Genomic DNA, 14,805 nt, shown 5'->3' with positions numbered 1-14,805 from the left:
AGCAAGTACACCAGGAGAATTTCTAACATACATACGCGATACTCAAAAGGCGGAGATAAAATCTATAAAAATTGAGGAGACTTCCACACCAGTGACGTTCGTAAATCATTTCAGGACATTTTCTTAAGGTTAAAGGAAGATTATTGTATGTAGCACCTACTATCCCATTACCAAGGAGCAAATTCCACACTTGGAAGTGTTACTCAATCCGCACAACTCGGAATGGCACTAAAGGCTTTGAAAAGGGCTCCGAATAAACGATTCTGTACCAGTGCAATAGACCATAAGAGCTACTAGAGCTGTTAGACCTGGTTGACCTTACTATTTTGGAGGAGACTGCTCTATAAAAATATACTTTGGAAAAATGTATGGGAATCCCTAAGTGGAGAATCACATTGTAAATTCCTACAGTTCTGGAGCAAAACCACACAGTCTTTTGAGAGATAGCTCTAGGCATGTACCCGAACACGGAACATCAAATGACCAGGGCGGAGATGTCCACCGTGAGCTTGTTCCTGACAGATCCATAATTTCATAAAGTCTGGAAAATCCACAGCAATATATCTTAAGGTAGAAGTGGAACATTTGGGATCAGAGGCACTAGAAAACAAAACAGAATGTCTCAGCCACTTGACTTCAGCCAGCCATTGTCACCAGCCACCTGGTGCTAACACATAGGCTCATAAACGGAATAGCCGTGTTGATAATGAAGAAGCTTATTCGTTGGCCCGACAGCATGGATGCTTACTCACTAGGGATGATCTAGCAACTGCTTCTGCCCAACCTGGCACTAACAGAAACAATGCAGAACTCTCATACAACATCACCTTTGAAGGACGCCAGTTACTTGGTAGCAGATGGATCACATTGGACCTCTTCCACCATGCATTTTCCATGTCCATGCATTGGACAGCATATTTTCTTGGCTGGAACTGATCCATATTCTGAGTGTGGGTTGCCTTTCATACCTGCAGGGCCTCAGCCAGCACTACTAAAAGCTTATAGACAGATTCATCAATAGAAGATCCCATATAACGCTACATTATAGAAAAGGAGGTCTGCCAAAGAGTGCATGCCATGATTCGCTGTTCCTATAATATGCTGTGCCACTCAGAAGCTGGTGGCCTGATGAAAAGTTGGAACAGTATACTAAACATGCATCAGAGACATCAGCCATATAATTGATTTCTCTAATTTCTGCAGTTATTTTATCCAGTATTTCCTTAGACATCATCAGCAGATTTCAAGTCTCTTGAGGACAAGAAATTTTTCTTTCTCATATCTTTATCTCTCAAGTAACTTAGCACAAAAATGTTTCCATAATTAGCTACAATTTGTTGAATTGATAGGAATATGATTAACTTGATTTTAAAAAAATCTCTTAAAAGCCTCCTAAACATTTTTTATATTTAGCATAAATTTAGCATTATTAAAATGTGACACACTTTATCCATTGTTAATGGTGTTTGTGCTCTATTTTTATCTTAGAAAGATGAGCCATTATGTAATAATCATTTACTATTTAATTAAATCTGTTACAGATTTATGAAACACAGAGTTCCTACCTTAAAAGGTACTAAATGATTATTCTTAAGTCTTTCATGATCTTGGAACAAGTGGTGAATTGAAAGTCTGGGATATTTAGGTCTATATACAGAGTACATACACCTTTAAATACTATATCTCAACTGAAAACTTTCTGAACTGTGGCCCTGAGATATCATTGCGAGTAACCAATAGTAATACTGACTGCCTTTTGGACTAGACTTTTTTTGGGTTATAAATTTCAAAATTGCTAAAGTTTAGACCACACTTTCCCATGGGATGCTGTATTCTGGTACAAGATGGTAATTTCCAAAATGAATTATTATGATTCTTTTCAAAACGTCTTTAGGGAGTTTGTCAAGCTAAATAAAGGTGAAGTGGACTGAGGCATGTCCTACATTTTAGGTGTTTCTCTTATGAAATATTATCTGGGATAACTTCAGTGTGAAATTTAAATTCATAGCATGCCACAATGTTAATGGAACGAGGAGAAGAAAGAGGGCAGATGTGAGGGATGAGGAAGGCATGGTTAATGGAGAAGAGACCCATATTCTACTCTTTTTAAGAATGAGGTAGAATTTGTTGGTGTTAAAAAACCTAAGGTAGACATAATAGCAACCACAAAATTAATTATGTATTTTCTACTTCTGTTTGTTACGAAATAATGTTTAGTTGAGTCATGACATTTTTTTGTAGGTGAAAATAGTAAAATATCATTAATTTCCTAGTACCCAACCAAACTTAACTATATAAATATTTGATAAGGATAGACGATAAAGATTTAAAAACACTACTTATATGATTACAAACTTTTGAAATTGAGAGTACATTTGAGAGACTTCAACTCTAACACCACTTCTGGTGCTTAAATTCCTTCTCTAATCAGAAGTCCAGACCACGCGGGGATCGTATATCATATCATTTAGTTACTGACTGGAACACTTTGAGTGACAGGAAATTCACTATCTTCTGAGGATCTCCCATTTAAGTTTTGGATAGTGTCTATGGTTAAACCTACTGGTGCTGGTTCTTGCCTTCCTGGCCTAATGTGTAAATCTGATTTCTCTTCCATTTGACAGACCCAGCTGAGTCATTGCTTGAATTGGCTAAATCATGCCAGGTTTGTCAGGCATTTCTCATTTGACTTGGAATTGAGTGTTTCTGTATACTGGTTGAAAACTTAAGGATATGCTTCTTTAATGTGAAAACTGCTATCATCTCTCCATGTAGAGATTTGCCTTTACCATGCAACCCAAGAAATTCAGGTACTTTGTTGGCTTGTTTGTCTGATAGCCAGTGACATCATTGATTCGAGTTCCCATGTCTTTAATTTCCACCAGTGCCCTCAACTCCAGAAAGGTTTATGCTTCAAAGCCACACCTGAAAGTTCCCTTATAACTCATATATTAAGCCACTGTTAAAAAGTTGAACTGAATAGAGGTGAGAACGGTTGTATGGTTTTATGTTTGGGATCTCATTGTGTGCTATCAAAGATGTCTTTCCAACTCTATAATAACTTGAAACCATAATGTGTTTGAATGCTCTAATTTCAGTGGAATAGAGTTCATAAATTTGGTCACCACAGCTCTGTATTTATGAATGACATAGCTGGTTAATAACAAGCTAAAAAAATTATCATAACGTAATTCACTGATTCTTAACATATTGTGGTGGATAAAGAACAGAAACTGAATTTGAAAGATATATTCCATATCATTATTTTTTATTTTGAAAAAAATTAAAAAGCAAACTTCAAACAAGCTCAAGAAAAAAATTGTGGGGATAAATTCTCAATGGGTAGTATATTGAAAACTTTTATGAAGTTGCATAAAATGTTTATTTTTGTGTATAGGTAGGTTATAAGTGTTCAGAAACACTGGTACAAACTAGGTCTTTGCCCATGAGTGACTGCACTGTAGAATCACATTCTTATGGTTCTGGACTGTGTTATAATTGCTTCCTCTTTAATCATTGCAGATGACTGCATCTTCAGTTCACTGGCTTCACTATAAATCTGCACACAAGACAAATGCATTTAGAACAATGATTAGAGCAGCTCAGCTACTTTCTACTCCACCACTCAACACTCAGAAAATTACCTCATTTGGTATGAACAAAAGATAGACTCTTGTACCTGTCTTCCCTGAATATACATGTTAGTTGGGGGAAAGAATTCAGTGGCATAGTTTCCTCGTATCATAGCAGATAGTCAAAAGTTTCTTGAATGACTTAACACAGTGTTTGACCAACTCATTATATAAGTGTTACAGAAAATGGATGCCATGAGCAGGAATTCTGGCAGAAAGACTACCCTCTCTTTTCTACCAACTCTCATTCCAAGCTATTGGAATCTGTTGATTCAAAGGATTTTGGAACACATGGACAACTGGCATAACTGGAATCTGGCACCTGTTAGGATCACAGCAGGAAGAACTAGGGCAGGGTAAGTTACTGGAGAAAATGATTGCTGCCTGGGAGGAAAGAGCATAGGAAGTAGATCCTAGAATGACCCCAGCTTTCAGATATCTGTGAACCCACAAGAAGAAGGCTGACAACATTATAACTTCTGGACTTATCCTACCATTCATTTATTTGTTTCTCTCATGATTTGTATCTTTTTATAATTTGGAACCCATAAGGAGAAGATTGACATCATTCCAAATGAATATGTGAGATGCCCCAGACCCTTAGAAGACTGAGAGGGAAATGAATGAGTCCTCCTGTTCCTGGAGGCCAGAAGAGTTTTGTGAAACTGCAGAGTGAAGAAGCTTGTTCCAGTGCTTTGGCAAGGAACAGGTAACCTGTGCCTCTAGACTGGATGCCAAAGCTCTTCTGCTTTTCTTCCCAATGAGATTCTAACCATTTAGGAAACTCCAACCTGTAGTTCTGAGATCCATGACATAGCAAGAAACAAAAACAACCTATCTTATGTTTCCCAGCAGCTAGAGAGAAGATGATCAGGCAGAATAATCAGGACACATTTACAGCAAGTTAGAACTGCTGGTCGGGACAGATAAAAATATGAAATAATAAAATTAATATTCAGAGCCCTTGATATTCAAAAGTTTTGTTGCTGAAACAACAAAATAAAAATAAAAAAAAAAACATCATTTCAGAGTAAGCAACAGATTAGCCGAATTGAAAAAGATGCTGGCCAGAATAGAAACTGGATTAAGTGGTCTATGAGATCAAGTACAATTAACATATGAAATAACAAAGCAAAAATATATAGAGAGAAAGGGCAATCATGAGGGAAAAGATGAAGAATTTAAGGCTAGACTCAGGAGATATCATATAAATAATAGAATTTCCAGAGAGAGAAAAAGAACAAAAAAAGGAGAGGCAACAATTAATTTATAATAGAGAATTCTTTTGACATGAAGAATCTAGTCTATAGAATGAAAGATTGTCATGATTCTAAACCAAACTGATGAATAAAGAAACACATCTAGTATATCCTGCTAAAATTTCTAAAGTCAAAGGACTGAAAAATACACTAGCCTCGCAGCAAAAATAAAAGTTACCTACAAAGGGAGGGGTGGTATGTTTGACATCATATTTTTTAGTAATAGTTGAAGCAGCTAGAAAAGAGAGAAAAAAGGCTAGAACTCAAGAATCCTGTAATCAGCTGCAGTGTTATTTGCTTGGAAATACACAAGAATTTAAAAAACATATTACCCAAATATTCTATATAAAGAAGATACTTGAAAAGAGACTCTAACCAGTCAAAAGAGAATTCAATAGGAAGATGAAGAGGAAAGAAGAGGGTGGTGATCTATGTACCTCTCCATTGATCCATCTGTCTGCTCATGTATCTCTTTATCAATATGTCTTTATATCTTAATAGATAACAGTCTAGTAGTGGGTGATTTAATGCTAAGTAAATTGAAAGGACGTATTTTCAGGAAGTAAAAAGGCCTAATATAACTCTTCTACAGTTTTAATATGTTTATTGTTGTGAAGAATGCAGGAGAGTTCAGCAAAAATTGATTGTTGTGCTAGTATGACAGCACATCTTGACTGAGAGGATAATTGGTTGTCTTTTTCAAATAATAGTAGGGTCATAGATATCTACATAGAAGAACAGGAAAAAATAATAAAATATTAACAGCATGCAAAATGTGATTTAAATAGAAACTAATAAAAGGAAAAATGAAATAACTTGCAGTAATTTGGCCAAATTAAAAAAATAAGAGAAAGTGAAAAAAAGGAAAGAATAATTTAAAATAAGTAATAAACATGAAATATACTGATCTTATCTCTAAATGTGAATGGAATGAATTTTTTCACTAAAGGCAAATTACCACACTGAGTAAAAAAAAATAATAATAATACCAGAATACATAGTGTCTATAAAGGATAAACTTACAAAAAATTGATATAGGAAGTTTGAGTGTAGTAAAAGAGTAAACCAACAAAAAAAAAAAGAACAAATAACAAGCTAAACAAAGTAAAAGACTCAATGTTAATATTGGAAAAAGTGTCAAAGGATAAAGGAAACATGATTCAAGGAGGGAAATTATATAACGGCAAAAGATACTATATGCAAAAAAATTTTAATGATGATGAAAAACAGTGAGCAGCAGATTCTGGAACAGCATGAACAAAGAAGTCCTAGCCAACATTTATGATGAAGCATTATAGAGCAGGTCTTGGGCATAAGCAGAGCAAACTCCCTGTCTTGATGGGATAGGAGCGCCAGCTGACTTGATGAAATGTTCAAGACAGCAAAATAAGTTACTCTAACTGGTCTGCTCACTGGCTGCACACAACCATGGAATAAAAACATGTGTTAGAAAAATCCTGTTTATGCATGTCTGATGGAAGCATGCCCAAAGAAATGTATCCTAAAAATCTAAGAAGGAAGACCATTCACTCATGTTAAGGGCCAGCCTCAGGCAAAATAGTAGAACTGGCAAAATTTTTTCTTTTGCTGTCACATCTGCCTCCTGGGTTCTGTATTTTTACCCCCCACTCAGGTGCCCAGTAAACCACCACCTCAAAAGGTCACCCCCGGAGCTTTCTGAATGCCATTCTGAAAATAACCTTGTCTTCATTCTATCTATTAAAAACTTCAGTGAGAATGGATGCTAATCTGATTAATTCATTATTTAGAGTGCTAACTTATCCTAATTCTTACAATAGTTGGACAATATAGTATAAATGCAATTGTCTTTTTACCTCAACATAAAGCTAACCTATTTGAACTGAAGAGGAAGCATCAATTCTTTTTCTTCTTTAGAGTGAACCTCATTATAACAAAACAGTCTTCATCCATTCAGTTAATTGCTTGATTTGAGCCATGATTTACTAATTAACTTTGTTCTTAAAACCATGAGGATTAAAAATGGAAAAGAAAACCAAAATAATTTATTTGGAACATACAATTGACTGGTGGGGTAGATGGATAGATGATAGATAGGCAGATAGATAGATAGATGATAGATAGATGATAGATAGATAGATAGATAGATAGATGGATAGAACAACTTCTATTATGGCCACTTTATTAGATAGTGTGTTTAAGTAAAATGGATATATTTCCTTTTATGTTAATTATCAAAAATCATATTTAAAATATGTCGTTGCCGGATATCTATGGGGAGAGATAGGAAGAAAGTGATACTTGGTGTATTACTCACATGATTTTAGTTATGAATTTTACTTAAAAAATTTGAGGTGTCACAAAAATGTAAGATGGAAATAGAGCCAATGTATATTTCTGAGATACTTGTTTATTATCTACTATAACTTTTAAGTGAAAGCAAAAAATTGTAGTGGATTTTCAGGGGGCAGGGGAGAAAAGATGAATTTTTACAGTCCAAAGGTACATGTGAAAGCAAAAATTAATCCCAATAATCATTATGGCTCCTTTCATTGTAATTCTTAAGAGCTACTCTTCTGAAGAAAAGAAAGAAATAGTAACTTGTGGGGTAACTTCTGACCGCATCTTGTTCTCACCTGCTCATATGACCCCTGCCCCCCGCTCCCTGCCCACTGGACTACCCTTCCTCTGAGGCCTTGGGCTGGCTTCCCAGCTCAGGGTGGCCCAGCAGCCCCTCACCAAGTCACCCTGCCACCTGCCCAAGTGAGCAGGGTTGGGCACCCCCCAGGCTGTGGGCACAGTGGGCGGCCTGCATGCCTCCCTCATTTTGCCCCTCCGCTATGTCCCACTCAACAAATTTTTATTGAGCACCAAAAAAAAAAAAAAAAAAAAGTATGCCATTGCATTATAAGAAGAGGTCAAGCAGTTGAGGGCAAGGGTACTCTTCTGAGAGGCAGGACATGTGGATTTCATTCCCTCTTCCGCCGCCAACTTGCCAAGTGGCCTTGGGCGAACAAATTCATCTAATTGAGCCTCAGTTTCTTCAACTGTTAAATAATAGGGTTGGACTGGAGAAAAACTATAGTTCTTTTCAGTCCTAAAATAATTATGGTTACAGTACCATAGCTAAGTAGACACTGTACAGTCTCTAATTATCGGTGGTGTTACTACTCCGCCAGCCATACAGAACTTCTTTAGCCTTGCCATATCCATAATAGAACAATAGCCTGTCATTTAAAAGAAAAACTCTCCAAAATATTTCTCATATTTGCTATTCAAATTTGTTTCCAAAATGGACCAAAATCCAATTTCCATAATTTTATACTAACAAGCAATAAATCTCCTTCTTGAATATGTATATAAGCAAATATAGAGACTATTCTATGTTTTTATTTTATAAGTTAATATTTTAGCATAACACTGATGGAATGCAAGTTTGAATGTGAAAAATTCTATATTGTAGAATTTAGCTCTACTACCCTCATCTAACTTGATACTTTTGAAATAGTTCTCTGTCATCCAAATGTTATAAACTGAACACTATTCTTTAAACTTTGTGAGAAGAAACAGAATTATTAGAGATTATTGACAAAAATTATAACAAATTGGATTTGTTCTTCATTTTGATCTTTTCAATAAAACCTTTCATGTTTCATTTGGCGGGAGGAGAAAGAAGAATGCCAAAACCCATGTGGTTACCTCTTCAGTCTAACATATACTTTTCTAAAATAACAAATGTAACTAAGAACTTTTTTTCTGAGTAGTATAAAAGAGTCAGTTAATTGGTATCAGTCTTTCTTTTTATAGTTGTCACTCTATATTTTTCCCAGTTTTATTGAGAAATAATTGACATACATCACTGTATAAGTTTAAGGCGTACAGAGTAACGGTGTGATTTACATGTATTGTGAAATGATTACAGCAATAGCTTAAGCTAACGTCCATCTTCTCATACAGATCCGATAAAAGAAAGAAAGGAAAAAAAATTCTCCTTGTGATGAGAACTCTTAGGATTTGTTCTCTTGACTTTTCTATGTATCATAAAGCAGTGTTAGCTAGTCATCATGTTGTACCCTACACCCCTATACTTATTTGTCTTATGACTAGAAGTTTGTACCTTTTAACCACCTTCTTACAGTTTGCCCTCTCCCCATCCTCACCTCTGATAACTGCAATGCTAACCTCTTTTTGTATGAATTTGCTTGTTTTTGTTTTTTTAGACTCCGTGTGTAAGTGCGACCATAGAGTATTTGTCTTTCTCTGTCTGACTTATTTCACTTAAGCATAGTGCTCTCAAGGTTCATCCATGTTGTCACAAATGGTAGGATTTCCTTGTTTTTTTAATAGCTGAATAATATTTCATTACATATATAGTTGTATGTATCATATATACATCACAATTTCCCATCCATTCATCCATCAATGGACATGTAAGTTTTTGCCATGCCTTGACTATTGTGAGTAATGCTACTATGAACACGAAGGTGCAGGTACATTTTCAGGTTAATCGCTACCTGGTTAATCATTTTCAGGTTGTTTTCATTGCCTTTGGGTATATTTCCAGAAGTGGAATTGCTGGATCATATAATAGTTCTATTTCTAATTTTTTGAGAATCCTCTAATACTATTTTCCATAGTGATGGTAGCATTTTCAATCTCACCAACATTGCACAATTGTTCCCTTTTCTCCACATTCACGCCAACATTTGTTAGGTCTTGTCTTTTTTGTTTTTGTTTTTATTTCTTTTATTTTTAATGTTTATTTATTTTTGAGGAGAAATAGACAGAGTGCAAGCACAGGAGGGGGACACAGAGAGATGGAGACACAAAATCCAAAGCAGGCTCCAGGCTCTGAGCTGTCAGCACAGAACCAGATGCGGGGCTCAGAGCCAAGGACTGAGAGATCATGACCTGAGCCGAAGTCGGATGCTTAACCAAGTGAGCCACCAGGCCCCAGGTCTTGGCTTTCTTATGATGGTCATTCTAACAGGCATGGGGTGATAACTTATTGTGGTTTTAATTTTCATTTCTTTGTATATATTCTTTGTAGAAATGTCTATTCAGGTCCTTTGCCCATTTTTAATTGGGTTACTTTTGTTGTTGTTATTGAGTGGTATGAACTTTATATATGTTTTGGATATTAGCTTGCTAACTTATTAGCTATATGGTTTGCAAATATATTTTCCCATTCTATAGGTTGTCTTTTCACTTCATTGATTTTTTTTTTTTGGTTACTGTTATGCAGAAGCTTTTTATTTTTATGTAGCCCCACTGGCTTATTTTTTATTTTGTTGCTTGTGATTTTAGTGTTAGGTCCAAAAAGTCATTACCAACATCCACATTAAGGTGCTTTATTCTTACATTTTCTTTTAGGAGTTTAGTTTCTGGTCTTACACTGAAGTTTCATCCAGTTTGAGTTAATTTTTGTAAGTGTAAGATATGAGTCCATTTTCATTCTTTTAAGTGTTAATATTCAATTATCCCAGCACCATTTACTGAAGAGACTCTCTTTTCCCCATTGAGTATTTTTTACTTCCTTGTCAAATATTAGTTGATCATGTATGCTTGGGTTTATTTCTGAGCTCTCAATTCAGTTCTGTTGCTCTATTTGTCTTTTGATGCCAATTCCATATTTTCTTGATGACTGTAGCTTTAAAGAATAGGGCCGGCAAAAGTCCCCCTTGAGGATTCACATCAGGCAGATCTTTCCCTGTTGAATTCCCTCATTAAAGTGTGCTCCCAACTTTGTTCTGCAGATGAATAAAACTGCTCGTTGCGATTACTACTTGGATACTGCAGGTATTAATTTGGTCTTCCAAGATCCATGTGCTAGTTGTTGTAAGCAGCTCCCAGTTGTGACTCTGTCACTGTCAGATCCTTAGTGGCTGGGCCCCTCAAATTCCCCTGTAATCCCTGTGATGTGAGATCCTTGTAGGAGCTTCCTCAATGTGGCTCACAAAGCTGGGGAAGGCTAGATTCCCCTCTCTGGGTTCTTCTTTCCCACTGGAGGAACCAGAGGGGTGGAGGGGGGGGACAGGGAGGGTACCTCTCCAGGTGACTTCGTGCTGTCCTGGGGAGGGGCAATGCAGTCAACACAGGGTAGCTGCTTCTCTAACTCTTCTAATGCAGGCTGTCTTTGTCTCTGAGGTCAGCCTCACCATAGTGTTCTCCATGGCATCTTGTTCTTTTTCTTCTCATGAAGGGGAACTAAGTCAAGCACAACCTATGTCAGTATCTTGGTGACATCACTCTCTGTCATTCTACATTTTTACTAAAGAAAGCCCTATATGATATATTGGAAGTAGGAGGTCTTTGATTTTTAAAAATATCAATAAACCCCACCCATCTTCTCTTAAAAGTTCAGACTGCCAAGTGGCTGGTTAGTGTGTAAGAGTCTTGTTTCCATGCTGTATTTCTCCCCTAAGCCAACCTTTGGACACTGACCCAAACAGATCAACACAATTTGGATGTTGGTGAGGTAACCTGTCATTTCCTGTCTCAGAATACTGTAAATTCATTTACTCTTGTGAATTTTCTTCTCTTGACAACTCCAGGTCTTTATAAAAGCTCTTTTTTTTTTTTTAGATTTTGGAAATTTTAAATTAACTACTTTTAATTTTTTTTTTAAGTTTTAAAAGATTTTATTTTTAAGTAACCTCTATACCTAACATGGGGCTCGAACTTACAACCTCGAGATCAGGAGTCATATACCCCACTGACTGAACCAGCCAGGCACCCCCAAAACTGACATTTAAAAATTTTTTAATGTTTTTACTTATTTTTGAGACAGAGAGAGACAGAGCTGGAGGAGGGGAGGGGCAGACAGAGAGGGAGACACAGAATCTGAAGCAGGATCCAGGCTCTGAGCTGTTAGCACAGAGCCCAACGTGGGGCTCGAACTCACAGACTTGTGAGATCATGACCTGAGCTTAAGTCAGACGCTTAACCGACTGAGCCACCCAGGCGCCCCCAAAATTGACATTTTAAATGAAAGTTTAAAGGGAATATGTTTCCAATAATATTACAAAACAGAAGGCTTTTATTAGAAGCATAGCAAATTCTAAATTTGACATACTTAAATTTTCTGGAGAAATGAAAACTGAACATTAATCAAAATATAAATTCTCAGTCATACTTTAAAATGTTTAAATATTTCTTTTTATAAATAACATTTACTGTCTGTCTAACAATCACTTCATTATAAAAATTATGTTAATTTTCAATAACCCACCAATTAATTAATGCAATAGAGTATTTGAATCGGCATGCCTTTGTAAAAATGCAGACAATATAAGATGAAGCTAATAATTATGCAACTATGGTGGTAATGAGGTAATTTTGAAAATTTATTTTATATAATTCTCTCTCATTTGATTGTTTTTACATTCATAATAAAATATACAAAGTTCAAGGAGAAAAAATTTGACAATTTAGTCAAAATTACTTTTAACTTCGAATATAGCTTTTAATGTTTCTTTTGTTAATTAAAACTATCTTTTTCATAAATGTTATTTTATAAATCTTAAAATATTCATAAATGACAGAAATCAGCTTTAGATGACGTTATTGTTTTGGATATGAGTCTCTCTTTCTGCCTTTCTCTCTCTCCCCCCCATATATATATATATATATAATATCCATATATGTATACATATGTAGTATGTAATGATTAAATAGTTACCAATTTTTACTTCTTTCTGTGTGGCAATCAACAGGTTAAATATTGAATATATGTTATCTCATTTATTACTCAAAAATCCTTATCAAATAGATATTTCTTTTTTTAATTTTTTAACATTTATTTATTTATTTCTAGAATTTTTTTAATGTTTATTTTTGAGAGCGAGAGACAGAGTGTGAGCAGGGGAAGGACAGAGAGAGAGGGAGACACAGAATCTAAAGCAGGGTCCAGGCTCCTAGCTGTCAGCACAGAGCCCGACAGGGGGCTCGAACCCACGAACCATGAGATCATGACCTGAGCCGAAGTCAGATGCTTAACTGACTGAGGCACCCAGGCACCCCTAAAATTTATTTATTTTTGAGAGACAGAGCAAGACAGAGCACAAGTGGGGGGAGGGGCAGAGAGAGGCAGGTACACAGAATCCAAAGCAGACTCCAGGCTCTGAGCTGTCAGCACAGAGCCCGATGCGGGGCTCAAACTCACAGACAGAGAGATCATGACCTGAGCTGAAGTCGGACGCTTAACCAACTGAGCCACCCAGTTGATTTCATTTCTGCTGATGAGGAAACAGCTTAGAGAATCTGAATAATTGTCTAAGGTTACTTAGCAGATGAAAGAGAAAGCCAAAGTTTTAAAGTCAGGTATAACTCTAGAGCAATTCCTATTTATCCTAATGCTTTATTCCTTCCTTCATAATGCCTGCTCTATGCCAGGCACTATATGTTGATAATTTCTGGTTAGGTGTGACTCATAATAAATACATATATACCCACATTCATAAATGGACAGAGCTGAGATACAAATTAAACATGGTGACATTATGGGCAATGGCTGGGGGATGGCGACTACTTTAGGACTGGTGACCCACAAGACTTTTCTGAGGTGGTGACATTTAAATTGAGATTTGCAGGTCAAGAAGGAAATAAGCATAAGAAAATAAAGGGGGAGCAACTGTGACCATAATGTAGAGGTAAATCTTGGGATAGTCAAGGACCAGAGCATAGACTACCGTTACTATTGCTTAATGACAGGAAATGAGATGAGAGGGGTCCAGTGAGGCACCAATCATACAGGGTGTTGTTAATCAGCCAAGCCATTTGGATTTATCCTCAGTGTTGTGGAAGACCTTGGAATATTTTAAGTAGAATAGCATAATCTGGATTTCATTTTAAATGGTTTCCTCTAGCTGTTTTTCAGGAAAATGGATTGTAGGGGAAGGGAAAGCAGGTAAACAATTCATAAGGATTATGTGTGGATATATATTTGTATGTGCAGATTCACAAACAGTGATAAGCATATTGACTTTACGACATTTATATTTTAAAGAATGTATTTATTATAATGATAATCTCAAAATTGTCACCTTGCAGAAAAGCACAATTTTAGAATATACACTTTAAAAACTCTCAGTGAAAAACTGTTGCAAAATAAAATAGAAGATATTTTACAAGCATTTTAGCAAACAGCATTATGAAAAGCATATTTACCACAACATAGAATTTAAGATGTTCTTTTAAATAACATGTTGTGACTTTTTTGACAATAGCATTTCACATGCTATAGGATGCATGCTTTAAAGTAATTTTCCACAATGACAACACAAATTCTAGCAAGTGAACACGTTGTTGATGTAGACTGATTTTATAGCAGTTTCTTAATGCTAACTCTTTTTTTTCATGCTAAGAAGAAGCATATTAAAGGCTAAGCCATCAATTCGTTGTGCAGCTTTTATTCATCTTGTGTATTTTAGAGAGTTTTTGAGATACAGAGTGCTACTTTGAAATCTCTAATTGCAAAGGATCATTTCCATCCTATTGTTGGCAATTTAGGATTGTATATAAAACAGATTTGCTGTGATACTACTTCTTGGTTCATACAGTGGAGATCTGAAAATGTTCTTTTGTTAAATCACAGTCCTGCAATTGAATAATTTTTAAATCAGTGAATATTTTGAAAAGTGTTCTGAATCTAAATTACATTTAAACAGTTTTTAGAACAATTTAATATCTCTGAATATACTGGCACTTGCTACCATTAGAGAATTAGCCAATTTGTGTAGACTATAGATATTGTAATCATGCATTCTCAGTAAGCTAGCAGATGAAGTTACATTCCCAGCGGAATACATTCTGAATCCCCTTATATTATAATAGCATTACCATATGTAATATTAAACATTATTACAATCCTCTTTAATGTTTGGCATTTCTTGTGAAAGCATAAATCCTTTTCACATACGATGTGGTTGTTTTAC

Source organism: Panthera leo, chromosome F3 (genome assembly GCF_018350215.1).
Source record: "Panthera leo isolate Ple1 chromosome F3, P.leo_Ple1_pat1.1, whole genome shotgun sequence".
In the NCBI taxonomy this organism is placed as follows: domain Eukaryota; kingdom Metazoa; phylum Chordata; class Mammalia; order Carnivora; family Felidae; genus Panthera; species Panthera leo.
The sequence above is the reverse complement of the archived record's forward strand: the minus strand, read 5'-3'. Positions refer to the sequence as shown.